This window comes from Ursus arctos, unplaced genomic scaffold (genome assembly GCF_023065955.2).
Source record: "Ursus arctos isolate Adak ecotype North America unplaced genomic scaffold, UrsArc2.0 scaffold_20, whole genome shotgun sequence".
NCBI lineage: Eukaryota > Metazoa > Chordata > Mammalia > Carnivora > Ursidae > Ursus > Ursus arctos.
In genome coordinates this window covers 17,255,787-17,272,805 of record NW_026622875.1, presented here as the reverse complement: position 1 = coordinate 17,272,805, position 17,019 = coordinate 17,255,787, and the positions used below count along the sequence as shown (strand labels likewise).

General features: G+C 36.6%; 1 long non-coding RNA gene across 3 annotated transcripts in view; it reads left to right on the top strand.

Moving 5' to 3' along the window:
• The window catches only part of LOC113254034 (uncharacterized), a 205,176-nt gene that overhangs the window by 356 nt on the left and 187,801 nt on the right, over nucleotides 1-17,019 (top strand). For all 3 annotated transcript variants that reach the window (XR_003315630.4, XR_006409329.3, XR_007189179.2), the window contains exon 2: nucleotides 9,288-9,417. This is a non-coding gene — a long non-coding RNA (uncharacterized LOC113254034). The remainder of the gene's footprint in view (nucleotides 1-9,287; nucleotides 9,418-17,019) is intronic.

Sequence of the window (17,019 nt, the reverse complement as noted above, 5' to 3'; positions counted from 1 at the left end):
ATATTCCTGTTAGTGCTGTTCCACATTGTGGGCCCATGCAATTTTGACATTTTTTTTAAAAGTTTATTTATTTTTAGTAATCTCTACACCCAAGTGGGGCTCAAACTCACCACCCCAGAAATTAATAGTTGCATGCTCTTCCAACTGAACCAGCCAAGCACCATAGTTCTGACATTTTTGATTCCTTCGCAGCTTTGGAGGTAGGTTATGATTTAGCCCTGGCCAATCAAAAGACACTGTGTCTTCTTTCATTGGGGATGGTTACATGACCTAATTTTAACCAAAGAGAATGATTTTACAGGATTTAAGCTCAAACTTCTGGGAAAGAAGAGTTCTCTTTTTATGAACTTGGAACTGTTTATTTGAAGCCTAGAGTTGGTAGAGGCCATATTACCACCTTGAAAAAACTGCCAGGTTGGACATGAAGCCAACATTGGAGTGCAGAGCCAAGAAGTAGAGAGAGAAGGACTCCTAAAATGAGATCTACCTCAGGACTTTTTAGTTACTTTGGGCAGGAGAGACCTTTTCGGCTCAAGCCTGTTTGGATTTTCTGCTACTTAAAAAAAAAAAATATTTATTTGAGAAAGAGAGAGAGAGTGCGTGTGTGGGGGCAGTGGGGGCAGAAGGAGAGGGAGAGAGAGTGGGGGCAGAAGGAGAGGGAGAGAGAGAGAATCTCAAGCAGATTCTACTCTGAGCTCGAGGCCAACATGGGGCTCAATCTCATGATCTGGAGCCAAAACCAAGAGTTGGGTGCTTAACCAATTGAGCCACACAGGTGTTCCAGGTTTTCTGCTACTTTAAAAACAAAAATTCCTTATGAGTAAGAGGCAGAAGATATTTAAGGGCTAGTGCTTAGGCAGTGGCAGCAGGAATGGAGAACAGTAAATCTATGACACATTGCAGTGAATGTGGCCCTGATTTGACTTAAAGAATTCAAGGAGTAGAGATAGCGAAGAGTTAAGAACATCATAACCAGCCTCATCAACTGATTGTATCAAGTGGTAAATGCAAGTTTTATTAGCATGTGATATTGAGCTTACTTTGAAACTTAGTCTTATTTGGTGGTATACTAAATTCAAATCCTCACTAACCTGGTTGGCAGCATTGAGAAATGACTTAGTTCACTATGTAAACTTCTATTTGGTCTTTATTTAAAATGTTAGTGTTTAATTAGTGAGATTAGGAATTATAAAATCTGTATTTTTAGGCTCCAACATAGAAATAGATGGATAGCAATTAATACACATGCAAGTGTTACAGCTTTATATAATCAACCAACCACCCAATTCTGCTTCTCTTGTAAAAGAGACTCATAAATTCATAGCTTAGTCACTGTGTACAACTACTACTGATTAGCTCTGAGTCAAGTGAAAACATTTCTCTTTTTAGTCAAGTGCCTTCTGAGATTCAAAAACTTTTAGAAAGTGGTGTACTTTTATTTTTGGTAAATCATAATTTTTTTGATATTCTAAGTTTCAATTAAATCTCCATTCCTCAGTAACTTTGAAATATTTCAGATCTTAAAGGTTTATTAAACTCTAGATTTTTAAAATCTAATTTTTTAGATCATAAATGTGACATGAAAAAAATACTGAATGATTGTGCTTTAGTTTTTACTTCTGTCCTCCAATTTACTTGTGATACTGAAAGACTTTTCCAAAGGGTTTGATTCCCTACCTGCCACCTTGATAGGCTGTAATAGAGCTGATCACTGGAAAAAAGGTAGAAAAAGCTGACAAATTTTTTATTTAATGAAAGTTAACTAGAATAAAATAAGCTTTCTTACTAGATAGAAATTTCTCAGAGGGCCCCCCCCCCCACCAAAAAAAAGTTCCCAGTGATATATTGGTTATATTCAATTCGGAGGTAAGTGATTGAACAAGTAAAGATAGTTCAGTGCTCTTGACACCAACAAAAACATTACCTTGTGGGAGAGAGATGGGTCTTTCTAATTGTAAAATAGTGGAAAGATAGTTGCATAATTACAGGGCTACAGTGACAGCTGCTTACCACGTCTGCTATCATGCACTGCAGGTGGTAATTTACCCATGTGCTTTCCATTCATTTGAATGGAAAACAGTAGGGGGTGGCCCTTGTGAATCCCATATAATTGTAGACATTTTAAGCAACTATCATTGAAGTTTTTTTCATTTTAATATTGTGTAAAAATATGACTTATTACTTTTAACTAGACTTTCCTATTCAACAGTCTTTTAAATACTATGCCTACAATTTTTGTCTCCTTACTTTTTCTCTGAAACTGTTACTTTATTATTTTCATATACCAAGACATAAGTGAAAGGTAACAACAACAGGAACAAAATCTTGGTTAAGATATGGGTCTAATGAAAATGTTGGATAAAATCTTGCCTTTTCATTAACATTCCTAAACGTAGTAATTACGGTAGCATAAAAAAACTACCTATCAAATATACTCTGAGTTCAGAGGGCTTGATTTTATGAAATTGCCTTTAATAATCTTTTTATTTGCAATCTTTTTCAAAAGCCATTTAATAATATCCAGGTACATAGAAGTTCCTGGCTCTAATCTCCACCAGCTAGAAGAGACCAGGATCAGGAAATAAAAGAAACGGTTCCTGTACAACTATAGTTGCTGGCTTAAGACTTCAAGGTCAGACTCACACACGGTCTTCAGGAGAGGTCCTTCACTTTATTTTATTTATTTATTTATTTTTAAGATTTTACTTTTTTGAGGGGCGCCTGGGTGGCTCAATTGTTAAGCGTCTGCCTTTGGCTCAAGGCATGATCCCAGGGTCCTGGCATCGATCCCCACATCTGGCTCCCTGCTCTGCTGGGAGCCTGCTTCTTCCTCTTCCACACCCCCTGCTTGTGTTCCCTTTCTTGCTGGCTGTCTCTCTCTCTCTGTCAAATAAATAAATAAAATCTTAAAAAAAAAAAGATTTTACTGATTTGAGAGAGAGAGATGTGCACTTGTGCATGTGAGGTGGGCGGGTGGGACACGGAGAAGAGGGGGAGGGAGAAGCACGAGCAGACACACCACTGAGCCCGGAGCCTCACTGGGGCTGCATTCCAGGACCCCGAGACTATGACCTGAGCCGAAGCCCAGAGGCGGACACTCAACAAACCCAGCCACCCAGGTGCCCCCAGGTCCTTCACTTTTGATCAAAGGTTCATTCTTATTTAGCACAACGTTCTTACAAACAAACATAAGCAAACAAATGATACCGCTTTATTTCCTAATACAGAGGCACTTAAAAACATGAAAGGAGAAAATATTAGATAGGAGAAGGAAGGTATATTTTGGTCACTTACAGACTCAAATTACATTTCAACTGCTTTCTTTTGGCTTCCTTAAATTGCCAGGTTTGGAGTTAATCACCTTATTCTCTCATCTCCCAGACACCTTTTTTTATTACAGAGAGAAAGCGCAACTGTGCGCCCGTGCGTGGGGGTGGGGAGGGGCAGAGGAAGAGGGAGAGAGAGAATCTCAAGCATGGACTCTAACAGAGGTCTCTACTCCAGGACCTGTGATCATGACCTGAGCAGAAATCCAGAGTCAGCCACTTAGTCAGAGACTGAGCCACCCAGGCGGCCTGCTCCCAGAACACTTTTAAAAGTAAATTGACGTCATGATCAGGGTTGATAGTAAAAATATTTAATGACTGGTACAGAGAAGGGGTTCCTCTCCCTTTGCCCCACCCTGCTCACACTGTCTAAAATAAATAAATCTTTAAAAACAAACAAACATGCTGGCCAAGTGCTGAAGTCTGGAGCTTATCTATGCTGGCCATTAATCTTTTAGCTCTTGGACCCTGTAGAATTCCAAGGTATCCCAGAGCCCTGGTGCTGAGGTGACTGGGAACCACTCAGGAGCAATGGCAGTGGTTATTTGCCAAGCGATATGGAATTATATATAACTTGAAAAACCAAAGGCCGAATGGGTGCAGAGCCTGTTTCTAATTCATTTTAACAACCAACTGGCAGAGAACAGCACAAGATGTTAGTAACTCAAATAAGTAGCCATTGGATTCAATGTGTTTTAAAACATTTTATAAGAAAATTCAATAACAATTTAGATTCATATCGGTGTGTATTTTACTAAAGTTCTGCCTCTGTAATTCCCTTAAAGTAGGAGACAATGAGTGTTGCCAACATCCATAGAGTGGAGAGACAAGAACATTGTATATGCCAGAGAACTTGGCACAGCCAAGCAAACTTTGGATTACCAGTTCCACTGACTAGGCACTTGTTCTTGCAGATAAACAGAGATGACAAAGAGATGGAAGTGTGCTGATTAAAGTAAAAAACAACATCAGAATTTTAACAGATGTGGTGTCCTGTTAGGAATTAAATAAAACAAAGACATTTTGGAATTTGGGGGGTTTTATTCTTTGCTCTTTGGATAATGCTTATATTTTCTTTTTGTCAAAATTCAGTTTTCTTTTCATTTACCTCTTGTCTTCCTTCCTGTTTGTGTCCTATTCAGCAGAAGAGATGAATGAAAGTATTTGAAAGAAATTAAGATGTGAGTGAAGGAAAAAACCCAGTTACATGAAAGCCTACAGAATACCCAAATTATGGGTTTATTTTTACCTATTATTTATGATCAGTATGGATAGTAGCATCCAAATAGTAACAGGACACAAGTAATATCATGCAATGAGTTAGAATTATTTTGCATAATTTTGCAAGAAACTGAATTGTACCATGAGACATGTTTTTAGGTACTTAGAATTGGGTGTGAGATGGATATACTGAACATTTAAACTTTAATTATAATCATGGTAGGTAAGGTCCTTTTCATTGTCTATTACTTTAAGTTAATGAACTCGGTGAGCAGAACTTGAACAAATCATCAGTTTCACTCCAATTCATTATAAAAGGTAGGTTTCATTAATGCGATTTCCATTTTCCTTTATTTAAAGGAAGAGCAAAAAAGTTTACTTCTATCAGCTCAACTTTTTTCTTTACCACATTAGCAGTATTCTCTAAGTTACCAACCACAGTAAGCATGCAGTTTGGCATTTTATTATTTCCATTTCTGATCTAATTCAGACCTGATTGCCCTTTAGGAAATTATGAGAAGTTTCGGTCTGTCTTTTTCTCTCTTTCCCTGTTTCTTTCTCTTTGCTTCTTTCCTTACATAGTCTTATTGGGGTATAATTGATATTTAACGTGCACAACTTGATGTTTTGACATACACACATACATGCGTGTGCACACACACGTATATACACACCTCCAGGAAACTATCAGCAAAATCAAGACAGTGAACATATGCATCACCCAATAAAATTTTCTTGTATCCCTTTGTCACCCTTCCCTCACACCCTTCCCCAACTCCCATCCCCAAGCAACCACTGATCTACTATGAAATTGTTCTTTATCCTGAGAGTTTAGTGTTGTGGATTCTGATTTTTATAAAGAAATCTGAATGTTGAGTTTAACATGTTTAGTGTACAGGTGGATTGACTTTATACAGTAAGCAGAACAGCATGAGTACATTTCAACCAAGTGCACATAAGCTAAACAAATCCAAAATAAAATAAATATACTCCTTTCGTATTGATAGTAGCCATTCTACAATGGAAAACTAATGTTTTACATTGACTGTTTTTAAGTACTCAAAAACAGATTCTGGCACTTTGTATTCCCCAAAGTAAATAGTCCAGTAAGTAAACCAAAATTCCCACCCTTACATGAAGACATATATTTGTGGATCAGTGCATAATGGATATAAAAGCTAAAGTAAATATTTAGCCTCTGAAATCTGGGTGTGAAATTTGTTGTTATTAAATGCTAAGGAATTTCCATTAGGTGGTATGAACTAGTCTTTATTTCTTAACTTTTTTTTTTCTTTTCTTCTCCTTACTCTGATTTTGGCCAGGAGGTGAAAAACCAGTACTTTATGGTGATATTATAGTCACTGCATGCTTTCTAGTGAAGAGACAAAGGGCTGAGCAGCCTGTTTCTGTCCTAGGTATGAGAGTGAGGAATAAAGGTTTGTGTGGGTCTCTGTGTGTGTGTTTCTGAAGAAATATAATTAGTATAGAAATACAATTCCGTTGTTGGTGGTCTTATGTTTCTATATCAGTAGAATAGTGATAATAGTTACAAAGTTGTGTGGAGGCCGGAAGGACGTGCATAGAAGAATCCTGGCTCATAATATGTAGTACTCAAAGTATGTTAGATCTCATAATTAGTTAAAAACCTTTATATTTTAAGGCTATATGAATCAAAATGTATACGTATCTCCCATCCCCAACCTACTTGCCCTTTAGAAAATGGTTATTGATTTTTGAACTCTGGAAGCCACGGCTGGATCTGGTCAAGAAAATCTCCTGGATTGGCAGGCTATTGAGTGAGCTGCCTGGAAACAGCCATGAGAGGGTCACTTCTGATTAGAACTGACATCTAAGACTTTAAAAATGAGTTCCTTCCCAGCCTGCTCATGTACTCCACTTTATTGTTTATAGAATAGCAAGCCCTGTTGCTTAAAATAGCACAGACACTACATTTACTTTCTGCTGACAATTAATACAATTAAGAATAATTAAAAGTTCAGGCACTTCTAATTCCCTTATAAAGTGTCCTCAGTGTCCTGATACATCTATGAGGATTTAAAATGATGCCAATCCCACACGATGTGGTGGCAGTGACCTGTCCTTGAATTGTTTGTCCTTCACGAGGAGGTAAGGACAGAAATTAAGAGTGCTAAGACAGGCAAGTACATGATTTAGGATTTGACAAAAGTACGTTCTGGTGGGGACGGGGAGGGGGAGCCTCTGGTCCTTCACTACAGTAATTCACAAAGCACTGATTTAAGATGAAATCTTTGTGTATAACCAGGTAACAGCTTACGTGGTCTGACTTGTGGAGACGGAGGCTGCCCCCAAATCTGTCTCCAAGTACCTGTCATGAAATCCTATTTTATAATGAGAATTTTATCTCTTAGAATCATCAGATTTAAAGATCAGAGTTTAAGATTCTTTGTAATAGTACAGATATTTCCGAGAAGAGATAGGAACTCACATTTATTAAACAACTACTATCTGAGTATTCTTATACATTCATTATTGCAATTCTGCAAATGCTAGCTCAATGCCCTAAAAGAGTTTAGTTACCATGAAGGCTGACTTAGTGTCATGGTGAGCAAATGTCAGCAGAGGATAGTAATGTCCTGTGTGTGTATGTGTGTGTGTGTGTGTGTGTGTGTGTGTGTGTGTGGCAGGGGGCCCTTAGAGAATTCAAAATCAAACTCAGAGTGGCTTTCTGTTTTTGCCCTGGATGTAACTCCTCAGAGGTTCTGTTTATTTGACCACTTTGAGGTCACATGGGGTAGCATAACTTTGGACATAATCTTGCTGATATGGACATGTCCACCAGCCTGATGGAGAAGGTGAGAATTGAGGGGAGGCTGTGTATTTAATCTAATGTTTGTGCAGAGTTTGCCTCGCCCTCCACTAACGTTCACCGGTCTTCATTCGGTAAAACTTCACATCATGGCTTACTCTGTGATCCTCTCATTTCCTGTATGTTTTAGGGAGAGAAGTCTGTGTGGAAACGTCCTGATATCAGACTAAAAGGAAATCATGTATTCTGAACTAACTATTTTAGATCAAATATTACATATTTCCTATTTTCTCTTGAGAATGTTTTCTTGACTTTCTGGCAGAATTTCAAGATGAATAGAGAAAACAAACAAACCCTCAGGATTCTCTAAACAAGGGTTTCTCCTACTAGGATTTTAAAATATTTTCAAATTTCTTCTCATCTAATTTATGAACTTAGATGTTCTAGCCAGGTCAGAACATGCTATTAAATTTTCTTTTCCATTAACTTGTGATTACAGTATTCACTATTATGTTGGCTTGGTGGGAATATTTTAATAAATTAATATTGAATCTTAATAGAATTTCTGGTACAAAGGTCATGGCATCTGACCCTAAATCAGAATGAAGGTAACCTGGTCATAAGTGTTTACATTGACCGTAGGAGCCGCTCATGTATCCTCTGTTACTGAGATGTTCAGTGACTGGCACAGGCCAAGTGGCATATTCTTAGTATGATGACTGAATATTCTATTTATTCCCTTCTAATCCATGCAAAGTTAAAATTCATTCCAGAAATCTGTTCAGAAAAGTGTCCTTTAATGAAAGATTCTGCTCTGGAATAAAAATATTTATTAAGGAGAGTAAATCACTGAATTACATAAAGCACAACAGCTTTTTAAAACAGCTTTCTTGTGAAAGTAAGTTGGATTTTTAAAAATTTTTTATTATGTTCAGTCAGCCAGCATATAAGGTTTCTTGCATGGCACCTGGCTGACTCAGTTGGTAAAACATGCAACTATTGATCTCTGGGTTGTGAGTTTGAGCCCCACGTTGGGTATAGAGATTACTTGAGGAAATTTTTTTTAAAAGTTATTAAAGTGGGTTTTTTGCAAACAAACAAACAAACAAACAAAAAACAAAAAGAGAGTAGGTTGGACCAGTACTGATATTTGGGTCAGTGCATCCTAAGTTCACTCCCATTTGGAAATAAAGAAGCACTCTTTGAGGTACAGGCCTTTTGGTCATGAACTCATGGGCTCTAAAGCCATATATAACTTCTAAACTAGAGAAATTAAAACTGCACTAAGTTGGAATGGAATTTTCTCTAATTAAAAGACTAATTAGCTCTAATGGTATAGAATGACTTAAGAAAGAAAAGCTTACGAGAGCTCATAATTACAATGATTATCTAAAAAATTCTGATAAATATTAAAATCTCCAACCTTGTTTTTTGCTTTCAGTTCTTGAACTCAGACACTATTTGCTTTCCTTACGCGACCTCCAGGACTGTTTTTCCAGATATGTTCATGTATGAAGTGTGTTGACCTCTTATTATGGAGATAGTAGGCTAAAATAAAATAACAGGCATTCTCATTTAATCCTGATGGTGTTCCTATAATGTATGAGAGGGCTTTGCTCCTTATTTTATTGGATGAAGACTTGTGAGCAGATTTACCTCCGCAAATGAGGAACAAAAAATTCAAATTGTTCAAATTGTCATGTCTAAATTTATCAATTTTGCATCACCTATGTGATGGTACATCTGGCATCAGGCAAGTGAATGTAGCATGGCTGCCTGTAGTGAGTGCACAGCTAAGCTGTATAGTCCAGTCTCTCTGTAGTCAGGTGTGACCAGATGACCGAGTTCTGCTGGAGGAAGTATGAGAGGACAGATGGTGTGCCATTTTTAGGCCAAGGCTTTTAGGAAGTGGGTAATGTACAATCCATGTTCTTTTCTACTTTTTCCAACAGGGTGAGGATTACAACAAAGCCTTTCAAGATACTGGAACCACAAGGTAGAAGAGAAGCGTTTGTTGCCAAAGAGAAAATCTGCCCACAGACCATGGAGCTCCTGCAACGCTTCCTCTCATGTGTGACTCTGGTACCGTTTGAGTTTATTTGTTAAAGCCGTAATAGTATAGTAATGCATGCTAATTTTTATTGTTTCCTTGCTTCCTTTCCTCAAACTTTATAACATATTCTGTTAGGGCCACTTAAGTCTCTTCCTTTTGATGTAACAGGTTTGTATTTGTTATTAGAGTAGATGCTGCTCTTATTATCTTCCTTCCACAAACCTTTCCATAAGTTTTGACACATGCTAATTATACTGATTATGAAATAACGCTAATTTATGGTTTTCACTCCCCTGAGAAAAAGGATGAAAAGCTTACTATGTCTTAACCACTTTGGTGAAAGTTTGCTGATAGCTTTTTCAGTACAAATCATTAAAAATGCAAAATGAAGGTTCAGACTAAGACACATATTTTGTAAAGATACTGTATGTGTAAATGGTTAGTTTACTACTTGGTCATTTAGAGAAAATGTGGTGATTTTCACCAGTTCCAAGGTATGAAATAAACACTATGTCTGAGTAGAGAAAATTGGGATTTTATTCCTTAAGTGACACTAGCTGTATGACCTTGACCAAGTCACTTACTTTCAGTAGAATTTAGCTTCAAAAATACAGAAACAATTGATAACATTTATTGAGTGTTATCTCTGTATCCAAAAATGGCCTAGGTGCTCTCCATGTATTAATTCACTTAATCTTTACTACAACACTATGAGATAATACTACTTTGGCCCCATTTTACAAGAGGGAAACAGAACAATGTATTAGAATTATTTGACAATAATCACTCAGCTAATTGGTAGCAAATTGGAGATTTGAACTGTCAGCCTGTCTCCAGAGTAAATACTATTAATCAGTTTACTAGTGCTTCTCAAGCGGGAGTGCATCAGAATCATCTGGAAAGCTGTTATAAAACACACATTTCGGGGTCTCACCCAGAGAGTTTCTGATGTGGTAGGTCTAGGGTAGTGCCTGAGAATTCACACTCTGACCAGTTCCCAAGTGATGCTGCTGCTGGGGCCCAGGTGCCACAGGGTGAGAATTTTATATTTCAAAAACATAACCTCAGGTTGGGGTTCCTGGGTGACTCAGTTAGTTAAGTATCCCACTCTTGATTTCGGCTCAGGTCATGATCTCAGGTCATGGGATCGAGCTCTGCATTGGGCTCTGCGCTGGGTATGGAGTCTGCTTAAGATTCTCTCTCTCCCTCTCCCTCTATGGCCCCCCTTTCTCTTAAAAATCCCCAAAACATAGTTGAAGGTCTATCAAAATAATTTTTTGTCTTTTTCTTTAGAGTCTTGAAATACTAAATGAATTATAAATGAAAGAATTGTCTAATTTGAGCCAAAAGACACAATAATTATGTGATAATTCATTTTCTTAGCTGTCTGATTACCATTTGAATCACACTAGTACTTTTACATTTTATGTTCATCTTTGGAAACACTTTAATTCAAGTTTGTATGCTGATTTATGTGGTCAGGTTTTAATACTTGCCACCTTTTTCTATTTTTTAAAGTTTTCTTGGGGAAAAAAATCACTTTTTCCCCCACAGCTTATACTGTACAGCTATCTGACAAGAAATTCTATTTACAGTCTTTGAATTGCATTTTGAATATTATGTTTAGTTTTCCTTGGATGTTCATTATAAAATCAAAGATGAATTTTTGAATAGTTTAAAAGAAGAGGAAAGTAAAGATAGCAGTACCACAAAAGTGTGAGAAAAAACACGAAAAATAAATTAAGAAAATCTATAGAGTATAGAGGAACATATTTTAAGAATACAAATGCATCATAAATTTAAAAATCGGTCATATATACATGTAGTATATATATCTATATATACATATATACACACATATATAATGATTTAGTGCACAACATGCTTTCATGTATTGAAGCTGTCATATAAATTGTAGAACATTTTATATTGGGTATTTTTCATCAATTCCATTATAAATTTTAGTTTATTTTCAAATGAGAAACTTTAATCCATATTGCCTTAGGTTATAAATGAGTAACTCTGAATAGAAATTGATGAAATAGAGACATTAAAGCTTGTTGATTTTTCTGATGTTAAGAGTTTCTGTCTTAAGGATCCAAGAATGTCTTCCTTAGGATCGTTTGCCTTCCAAAGCATCTGTGGCTTTGGAATCATGCACAGGGAGAGAAATTCTGAAATAGGAGAAGGATGTGGGTTGGAATGGTCAAGAAAGAAAAAAGAATTAAAAAGTAAAATAAGTGAAAGGAACATGTCCTAATTAAAACCACTTTTCTATCTTTCAGAATCCCCCAAATGCACATAGATGAAAGCAGGGCTGCTTGTTTTATTAGTTGCCTAACCAATCAATACCATCCTGGAAGCAACAACTGTATAAACACAAAGCCTCCAGCAAAGGCTTTGTAGAGCCACCTGCACTCTGATCTAAACTGAACCGGAGTGACATTTCAAACATTCTCATGAGAAGTTTTCTACTTTCTCAGGATCTGACATTCCACATTGCCCATAAGATTATTGAAATATGTTCAGCAGCGTTTTCTTATTCTAGTATGTCCAGTACAGTATTTTCAAATCATAGCTGGAAAATATGTTCAGCCTTGGTACTGAACATATAAAGTTCAGATACAGTGCTGTACTGTTTCCAAAAAACATGTAAGGAATTGCATCTGCTCCTGATAATTACTACAGCATGTGTTCCTAATCAGTATCATTATTTCTTTAATTTGTTTCCACATTAGGATAGCGACTAACAAAGTTGTATTTTGTTATAAAGTTTATCTTCTTGTGTACTATCAGAGTCATGAAAAACCAAAATGTGCTTAAAATAATTAGTCCAAACTTCTAGAGTATTTTCTTTGAACAAATCAAAAGCAGTATCTACTTATTAATGCCAAATAGCTTAGTGTGATTGGAACTTCTGGTTAAAATTTATTTATAGCTTTAAAAATAAAAATAGCTAACAATAAACACTTTCTCTTTGCTAAATATTGTGGTAACATTTTATTCATTGACTTATTTAATGACTAACAGAGCAAAGTAAATATTGTCATGATTTTATGAGAAAAGTTAGAAAAATTAAGCAACTTTCCTCAAAACCTACAACCAGCAGGTGTCTGAGCTAGAACTTGAACCCAATTCTCACTGTACTATAGCACAAATTTGAATAGGATTTTTTTTACACTCAAGAAATTCTTTCAAATAACGGTACAGTGTACATTTTACTTCTTCCATCTTGTTTCTAATTCTCTTTACCTGTTTGCTGGTCACTGAACTTCTTTTTACTAGTGGCAAAGTTTTCCATTTCACTAATTGAAAGAAAGGCTCAAAAATGCCAATGCTGGAATGCTAATTCATAAAGTATTTTAGCTAGAGCTCATTTATCTTAATCAGAGATAGTTAATTCTTTCTGGATTGAATCAATCTAGAAAAATGTTTCAAGGAGAAGGACCAAACCTGGCTGACCCTGAAGCTTGAAGCAGGACAGGGACCAGAAAGATGAATGTGCTTCAATGAAATCTCACATTCCATGATGCACAAACATACCTGGAGTTTTTCATGTTAGTTTACACACTTGTGTACACAAACATGCTATGTGTAGATATTTTTGTCAAGCATGACAACAGATGTGAGTTGTTAGGTTGAAAATCTTGAGTCTCACGAATATAGGTAGGCTGCTACAAGTTCTTTATGGAGTCTTTCCTCTCTCCCCTCTTATTTTTATTTTTATTTATTTATCTTTAAAGATTTTATTTATTTATATGAGAGAGAGTGAGTGGGAGGGAGAGGGAGAGAAAATCTGAAGCAGATTTCATGCTGAGCACAGAGCCCGATGCAGGGCTCAATCCCACAACCACGAGATCATGACCTGAATGGAAATCCAGTGGGACACTTAATCGACTGAGCCACCCAGGCGCCTCCCTCTTCCCCCTTTTAAAGCAATCCATCATACTTAGATGAAACTTATCCCCAGGTGATATATTTGAAAAACAACCACCTTCATATTCAGGATGACCAGAAAATCTAATCCAAAATAAATAAAGATGAATCATATGTATTCACTTACATACATGCTAGTAAATTGAAACACCAAAGAAAATGGGAAGATTATAAAAAAAATCCCTGGGAGAAAAGAGAACTCACCTACAAAAGAATAACAATTAGAATGAAGGATGACTTATCAACAGCAACTTTGGAAGCTGAATACAGAAGAATAATATTTTCAAAGAGCTGAGAGAAAATAACTATCAACCTAGATTTCCAGCAAAAACATCTTTCAAGATATTTTCAGAAAAATCAAAGATATTTTCAGAAAATCAAGATTTTTCAGAAAATATCAAGATATTTTCAGAAAAAAACCAAACCATTTACTACCCAAGACTCTCATTTAAAAAAAATTTCTAAGAGATATTTTTAGGAAGAAGAGATTGAGTTTACATGCAAAAAGAAATAGTGAGTGAGGATAACTAAGATTGGCTGACAAAATATAATGATTTCTACATATAGAAATACATATATATTTTTATATATAATTATAATATAAATTAATGCCCTGACTCCAAAAAGTTTTTCAATCTATTAGGACCTCCAGTCTATTGATCCTGATACTTTTTCACTGCCCTCTTCTCCTTACTTCCACAGCTTAAATATTACAAATACTACTATACACATACCCCTGTCTTTTGACTTCACTTATTTCTTTTCACTGTCATGGCAAAGTCAATACATTATTTCAGTCTAACTCACCACCAACTCAATAACTGGATCTCTGCAGCTGAATTGTAGAAGAAAGTCAAGCTACCATGCTGATTAATTTTGCTTTAAATTAATGACAACAAAATTTAAGTGAGATTTAAATATTGCCCGGCAATCATACTTTATTTCTATATTCTATTCCTCCACCACTGTCTTAGCTATTAATTATTTTTCTCTATCTCTTTAAATCTTTGTCACCTCCTAACTAGTCTCATTCTCTGTTGTTGACATTGCTTCCAATTTCACCAGGAAAATCAAAGTATTTTATTTTTTAAAATTAATTAATTATTTTAAAGATTTATTTATTTATTTGAGAGAGAGAGAAGAAGAGAGTGAGTGAGTGGGGGGGGGAGGGAAAGAGAGAGAGAATCTTAAGCAGACTCCACACTGAGTGCAGAGCCTGATGCGGAGCTCGATCTCATGACCCTGAGATCATGGCCTGAGCTGGAACCAAGAGTAGGATGCTTAACCAACTGTGCCACACAGGAACCCCGAAAATCAAAGTATTTTTAAAGAAAAATCTGTGCACATCTGTTTCATCCACAAACTGCCTTCTCACTTAGTCCCATCAATGGACTTTCTATACTCCTATCTGAAACACGCTCTCTTGTGTGTTAGGTCCCGGCTGCTCTTAACCTACACAGGGACATCACTCCAACCAATTCTTTTCTGTCTCTCCTACGTGATCAGTTTCTCTCTTCTTAACTGTATTATCCTGGTTGTGTAGAAACATTCTCTCTCTCACAAACAGAAAGGAAAGGAAAAGGAAACAACAAAAAAACAAATCTGGACTTTGTTTCATCTACCAACAACCACCTCCTTTCTTTGCTTCCATTCACAGCCAGTTTTTCTAAAGAGCTTTCTGTATTTCAATCTCCAGTTCTTGTGCACACCTTGTTTTTTTGGTTTTAAAACAGAAACATGCTCTTATTACATTTGTATAGCTTGATTATTTTTCACAAATTGAACACACTCATGAAAACAGCACCCAGAACATAATAATGCCAGCACCCCAAAGGTCTACTTTATGCTCTCTTTGAGAAACAATTGCCCTAAACTGTCAATTTTCCTGACTTCTAACACCATAGAGTTACTGCATTTACTTTCATTTTTATTTTTTAATTTTTTCCCAAGCCCAACTGTATCCAGCTTTATTAAAGATCCTTTTCATAAATAATCGTGGTATTTCACATAAAACATGAGCAGACAGTCGTTAACAGCATACAACATCTTTCAACCTCCCTTCTTCAATGGGCTATCAAAATCAGAAAGCCACTCTAAAACCCAATGAAGTCTTCAGGTGATACTCTAAACCGGGAAAGTTTAGACTGAGGTTTGACAGTTAACATTTGGCATATTGTTTAACAGCTTTTCGCAAGCTGACCTTGACTTTCAGGAAATGAAATGAAAATGGCAGAATTGTCAATCTGAAGATCCACAAGCTACAAAAGGAGCTCTTTTGAGAGATGCCATCTCCATGGTGATATTGCAAAGTCCAGACTGCCTGACATAGTGGAAACCATTTTGGGGGGTCAAGTTCCAACAGGTCTCTGGGCTTAAGGGAGTCAAGTCTATGTTGAAGGCAGAGAGGGAGAAGAGGTTATAAAAAATGAATTTTAGCTTATCCACACCATAAGTCATCTGTGCCAAGGGGGCTGATGTGTGTCAACATCAAGGAATCCCTCCTCCTGGGAACCAAGAGGAAGTGTCTCAAAACTAGAAGAGAAAGGTGTTCCTCGCCGCCCCCCCCCAATCAATCTAGCTTCAGAGATACTCTATTAGTCACATCTGTCCTTCCCCCAAAACAACAATGAGGTGTCCTGTGTGCTAATGTCATAGCTTTTTTAAAAAATTAAAACAAAATTCTTAAAAAAGATTTTATTTACTTATGAGAGAGAGAGAGAAAGAGATAGAGAACAAGGGGAGGAGCAGAGGGAGAGGGACAAGAAGACTCTGCGCTGAGCTTGGAGCCCAAGGTGGGGCTCATCTCAGGACCCTGAGATCACGACCTGAGCCAAAACCCGGAGTCTGGTGCTTAACTGACTGAGCCACCCTGCCACCCCCCAAATTCTGCATTTTTATTAAGCTTGATAAAAAACAGCATTTCAAACTGTACAATCACCAGAAGTACAGTTAACAAAAATGCATACATTTCACTTGGCATCTCCTACTTTTGTTTTTATAAATGGAGTTATTCTTTTGTATTTGCCTTTGCTTGCTTAAATTATGTTTGTGAGATATATACATTTCAAAATCCACCAAGTCTCATTTATTTTTTTATTTTTATTTTTTTAATATAATTTTTATTTTGTTATATTAGTCCACCAAGTCTCATTTAAATAAGATGCAATGCGGCCCTTGTCGCTAGTGTTTCACCAACAGTGTTCTTGTCAAGTCATACATAATCCCACATTGCTCAATTCGCTAGTCAAATACCACCCTATCTAACCCACTGATCTTTCTTTTATTTCATACATATTCTTAATTTTCCTGCCAGAATACTTCTGTCTTGCAGTTTTCCTCCTTCCTTCTGCCTCTCTCTGTCTTTTCTGCTGGTCCCTTCTCTTCTCAATTTTCTCTCAATGTCGATGTGTCCCAGGTTTCATTTCTTGGTCTTCTTTTTCCTCTAACATCACTCATTTCCTTGTTGATTTCATGGTTCTAAAAAACATCAGAGTGATATTGACTCCCAAATTTATATCTCAGGCCCGGATTTTTTCCCTGAAATCCAGATTTGTATATGCAATGATATACTCAACAGCACTACTTAGATGCCCAATAGATATACTAAACCCAATAGCTACAAAATTGAGTTCGAATTTTATTCCCCATAGCCTGATCCACCTAAAACCTTTTCCATCTTAGCACCGTCATTCTTC